We start from the raw sequence: 6,005 nt of genomic DNA on the forward strand, positions 1-6,005 counted from the left end.
CGATTGGCGGAAGGCGACGGCGGTGGGCCAATAAACCGCTCGATTGGAAGTGACGAGGATGGGAGGATAAAAAGGTTCTGTTCGGGGTCGAAAAGGAAGAGGAAGAAGATCGGGACAAAAAGATCGTGTTTTTTTGGTGTGGAGGCTGTTGCGCGGGAAGCGTACTTGTTGTTGTGCTGATTCGATCGTGTTCTTCATCGTGTCTTGGAGCCTTACTGAGCCTCGTGCCTCACCTTGGTTGGCTCTGGGGTTCTGCTGACTCTGAGTACGGGGTCGAACGGCGGGCGGACCTGCCTCCCTCTCCTGCTCGCGATTTGGCGCCAGAACTGGTTCCCTGGCGGCTGTGAGCGGACTTGGGCCAGGACCAGGAGGTCGACAGCACCACGGTTTCTCCTGCCCCCCTGACGAGAGCAAGGCCAGCTCGTCCGACGCTGATCCAGGGACAGTTGCGTCCACACCACGGTCCAGCCTGACCACCAGAAGTAGCTACGTTTTGGGTGTGTGTGTGTGTGTGTGTGTGTGTGTGTGTGTGTGTGTGTGTGTGTGTGTGTGTGTGTGTGTGTGTGTGTGTGTGTGTGTGTGTGTGTGTGTGTGTGTGTGTGTGTGTGTGTGTGTGTGTGTGTGTGTGTGTGTGTGTGTGTGTGTGTGTGTGTGTACTTGGCGCCTTAGAGGGTTTGAGAATTGTATATTCATTGGAATTGTCTGTGCTTTTCCCCACGCCCGATCCCACACCATCCCGTCGAATCGCCCCCGATCCCTCTTCTTGCCGAGTCTTGTTATTTCTGGTTCATAATAAAAACAAATAAACATCATCAACTCAGTGAAAAGTGACTCGTGCCACCTTCCTCGTCCCGTTTGCGGTAGAGCGATTAGAACCGCCATGTTTGGGTTATAAATAAATAAACCGCCTCTATCGTTTCGGCTCATTCTACGTTGGCGGGACTGTTCAAGTCCCGTGGACGTCACATTGGTGTCAGGGTGTTGGATGTTCGAACCCCTCTAAATTATATTTGCTATCGGGAGAATATACCAGTACTGAAATCCCGCCACGAATTGGAATATAAAATTACTACAGAAAAGCGCGGGAAAATTTTGGCGGGATTTTTCAAATTAAATTTTATTGGCGGCAAACGGGACTTCTGCACCATGGCGGATGTGCAGATGTTTGAGGAGGAAGGCCACGTGTCTGGCAGCGAGTCGGGGGAAGAAGGGAGAGACGGGGTAGGATTGGAACCTCCCCCATTCCGAGCGTGGACCGTGCTTCATCGCCCGTAACGGAGCCGGCAGCGCCGGAAACCGGCACGATGACGATCTGGACAATGTTGGAACGTTTAATGAGTGCAATTACAGCACAGGGGGCAAAAATGACGGCACAGGGGGCACAAATGGCAGAAATGACGGCACAAATGGAAAATCAATTGGTGACACAGAGGGCAGACATGACGGCACAGGGGGGCACAAATGGCCGAAATGACGGCACTAATGGAAAATCAATTCGTGACACAGAGGGCAGACATGACGGCACAGAGGGCAGAAATGACGGCACAGGGGGCAGAAATGACAGATCAATTAGGGGTAATGGGGCAACAGTTGGGTGCACGGATCGATTTAATGAGGGATGAATTGGGGGAAAAGTTGGAGAAAATGAAAACTGAGATGCAGGAGTGTGTGGATGTTAAATTGGGAGAAATACAAAGCAAATTCGAGGATAGATTCGAGGAAACAAAGGTAGAAATTACATTGGAGGGGTAAAATATACGAAAAAAATTGGTAGATAAAATTGATGCAACGAACATTCGGGTTGATAAAGTGGATGAAAGCCTGGAACGTCATCGTGCCTGTGTGGATGCTCGTATGCAGCTGCAAATAGAAGAGTGGGGAGAGCTGAGGAAGCAAGGGATGAATTTGGCGGAGGAGGTAAAAGGATTGGAGGCTCGTTTGGACGAACAAGATAAAATTATGAGCCAAGATGAAGTCTTGGATAAGGGCCTGGTAGAGCCGTCTTTTGTCAGTCGAGTGTCCGGGTTGGTTGAGGAGCAGCTACAAACTCGCGACGGAACCTTGGAGGAGGTTGTGCGGGCCCAGAAGATCCTGCGGGAAGAGGTGAATCGGTCCATTCAACGTTTGGAACAGGAGGCAAAATTGACCCATGAGACCCTCACCACAAAATATTTTTGGCCACAATGGGCTCCGAAATTGGATACGCAGCCACAAGGGTGTTTGATCCCTGGGCTGGATTCGGACAAGGGAGAAACTGAGAAGCGGGCCACCGTAAAAGTGATCCCCTGGTAAATTTTTACGGGTCAGGGAGCCTTGAAGCTTTTCTGACGCAATTTGAGTGTATTTCCCGACTAAACGGGTGGAATGAGCGGGAACGTACAGGGAATTTGGTGGCAACGTTGCGGGGACCAGCCGCAGATGTGTTAAACGTGATCGCGGAGGGATGTTGACCAGCTCCCACATTTGCGAGGCGTTGAGCCGTCGGTTTGGGTTCGCGGCAAACTGTGATCTGGTGCGGGCCCAGCTCCAGCACCGCAGATTAAAGCCGGGTGAGACAGTGCAGGAGCTGGCACAGGACATTTACCAATCAGTCAGGATCGCGTATCGGGACCTTACAGTGGAGGCATGGGACAGACTGGCACTAGAGAATTTTTTAGCTGCTCTTCCTGACCCTGAGGTCCGAGCGCTAGTGGAGTTACAGGATCCACCCACCGTTCACCGAGCGGTCGAGTGCGCGGCCAGACTGGCCTCGTGGAGTCGGCCGGGTCGGGTTCCAGAGAGGCCATCGGTGACGATCCGACAGGCGGAGATCCAGGATCAGGGAGGGGGGCTGGGAGAAATTGGCATTACCCAAATGTTTCAGGAAATTTGCCAGAAACTGTCAAGTTTGATAAAGGGTAATCCGGTAGTTAGTGCGCCAAAGCGACGGGGTCCAGCCCAGCCAATAGAGCAATTAGATTATGGCCGAGGGGGTCCGGAACCGGAAGAGACATTTCACCGATACTCACAGGGGTCTTTTATGGGGAGTTGTTTCCGGTGCGGGCGAAGAGGACACATGCAACGATATTGCCGGTACCCGGCGATGGAGGGACCCTCCAATAGACTTTTAGACTCGGAGAGGGTGAATCCTCCTGCTGAACCGCCAGGTCTATCCGAGATGCCCTTTCATAGGTCGGGTCCGGAGATCACTGTCGGGGGTCGGGGAGACTAGATTGGGCTGAGCATATACGGCCATGCTCGGCTGCTGAGATTGTGGCGAAGTGCCCTCCTTTGGTGGAAAAAAATGAATTGTGGAAAAATTGGCATGGGTTTGTAAGTTCTGCTGGGTTTTAGAGTGACAATCGGGACAGTGGGTAATTGGTAACAAAGCGGGCACAAGTGGCTGTCCAATGGCTGGTGCGTGGATCGGGTGAGAAGTGCTGTGTGAGTTGTTTTAAGTTAAGAAGTGAAATGTATGGTGCACACATTGATTTTTTATTGGACATGGTGTGGTAACAGGGAAGGTCATGGTCGGTGAAGTGTTAGAAATGCAGGTGTCACATGTAAGGCCGATGGGGTGGGGGAGTCATGTGGGTTTTGTGGGTGGGGATGATGTGCTTGTCCACAGGGATTGCTGAAGCTCACGGTGAGCGTGAATTGTGACCCCCTTCAAGGAGATTCACCCCTGGTGACTAATGCTGACAGTGTCTGAAGGCAACTGGGAGAGGGTCTGGTTGGGCGACCAAGGCGGGTAGGACCTTGGCGACCCAGGAAGGCCAGAGGAGCCAGTGAGACCCCTTCCAGAGTGTTGTACGGGATTAGAGCTGATGGCTACCAGGGGGGAGGGAATCAAAGGGAGCGGGGCGGAGAAACGTCCGGGTTGGACTAAAGCTTACCTGTGGGCATGGTTGCACCTGAGATGCCCCCATCATTTTGTGGTAACCCACCCCACGGCCATGACGGGATTCAGCCTGCATGATTAAAATGAGGACCATGACCTAGAAATGTGATGATGACCATGGTGTGAGTGTTGTGAAGATGTATGAGTCCCACTCGATCCTGCACAACTTGACATGTGCAGCAAGGGCATAATGTCCACATAATTTTGGGGCAAGCAAATTTGAAAATTGGCTCCCCAGGTAACGCTGGGTCTATTAGCATCCACTGGGGGAGGCGGTCAAGTGTAAATATCCTGTGAATAGTGTCGTTAAGGCTTAGTGTAGGAATGTAAAGTATAAGTGTTGTGTTTTTGTGGAACCTTTGTTTCCCCTCCCCAGATCACTGGAAGAGTGTTGGGCAAGAGCGATGATCCAGAAGATGGAGTGCAACTTCGCTCAGTGCTCTCATGTGATAAAATAAAAATAAAAAAAAATGAAAATAAATGATTGTTTAGGCGAGGATAAGGCCATAAGGGGGTAATACGTTCAGCAGGATAGGTAAGTTAGCTGCGGCTCGCTGCCCATTGCCCCTCCTACTTTATTTCGTTAGGTTAATTAGGTGTGAGTCAGTAAGTGTTAAGGCTGGTACGGTAGCGCCTGTGATATACCTTGCAGGAGCTGCGGTACCAGAGGAGGGGGCAGTGTTACGTTTAAGGGGGGGGTATGCATTCAAAGGGTAATTAGGATGTTTAATTAGGTATGCCATGCTGTTCGAGTTTACCAGGATCTCGATGTAATAAGTAGCAATTCAGTGGTGATAAGTTGTCTAGTAAATGTTCATTTCTTCAAGGGGGAAATGATAATTGTCACGTAATTAGATAGGGACACGGGATAGGGTAAGTGTGTCTGCGTAAACCCCTTTTCGTAGTCCCTGGAGGCTGGCCGTGACGTCACAGGACAGTGCTGCGGATGGCTCCGCCCCGTGCTCACAATTGGCGGAAGGCGACGGCGGTGGGCCAATAAACAGCTCGATTGGAAGTGACGAGGATGGGAGGATAAAAAAGTTCTGTTCGGGGTCGAAAAGGAAGAGGAAGAAGATCGGGACAAAAAGATCGTGTTTTTTTGGTGTGGAGGCTGTTGCGCGGGAAGCGTACTTGTTGTTGTGCTGATTCGATCGTGTTCTTCATCGTGTCTTGGAGCCTTACTGAGCCTCGTTCCTCACCTTGGTTGGCTCTGGGGTTCTGCTGACTCGGAGTACGGGGTCGAACGGCGGGCGGACCTGCCTCCCTCTCCTGCTCGCAACTTGGCGCCAGGGAACCAGAACTGGTTCCCTGGCGGCTGTGAGCGGACTTGGGCGAGGACCAGGAGGTCGACAGCACCACGGTTTCTCCTGCCCCCCTGACGAGAGCAAGGCCAGCTCGTCCGACGCTGATCCAGGGACAGTTGCGTCCACACCATGGTCCAGCCTGACCACCAGAAGTAGCTACTGTGTGTGTGTGTGTGTGTGTGTGTGTGTGTGTGTGTGTGTGTGTGTGTGTGTGTGTGTGTGTACTTGGCGCCTTAGAGGGTTTGAGAATTGTATATTCATTGTAATTGTCTGTGTTTTTCCCCACGCATCCCGTCGAATCGCCCCGGATCCCTCTTCTTGCCGAGTCTTGTTATTTCTGGTTAATAATAAAAACAAATAAACATCATCAACTCAGTGAAAAGTGACTCGTGCCACTTTCCTCGTCCTGTTTGCGGTAGAGCGATTAGAACCGCCATGTTTGGGTTATAAATAAATAAACCGTCTCCATGGTTTCGGCTCATTCTACGTTGGCGGGACTGTTCAAGTCCCGTTGGCGGGACTGTTCAAGTCCCGTGGACGTCACAATATATACATGTCAACAAAATCCGTGCAACCATTGTAAATGCTTTTTCAACACTGGTTAAGGGAGAGATCTCCACAAGGCATTTCCATGGACCACCTTAAATGGCCAATGGGTACATGGATTATCGCAGGTTCACATTAATGCCAGTCCTGGATAGTGGTGTCTTTGCCTTAATGATTCCAAAGCAGGACAAAATGGTCAACATGAAACTTGTTGCTGAATAAAACAACCCATTGTCCTCAACTGTTATGATTCGTCATCCAGAGAGAGCACAATA

This window comes from Eptatretus burgeri, chromosome 14 (assembly GCF_056783735.1).
Source record: "Eptatretus burgeri isolate ZD-2024b chromosome 14, Ebu_testis_v1, whole genome shotgun sequence".
Classification (NCBI taxonomy): Eukaryota; Metazoa; Chordata; class Myxini; order Myxiniformes; family Myxinidae; genus Eptatretus; species Eptatretus burgeri.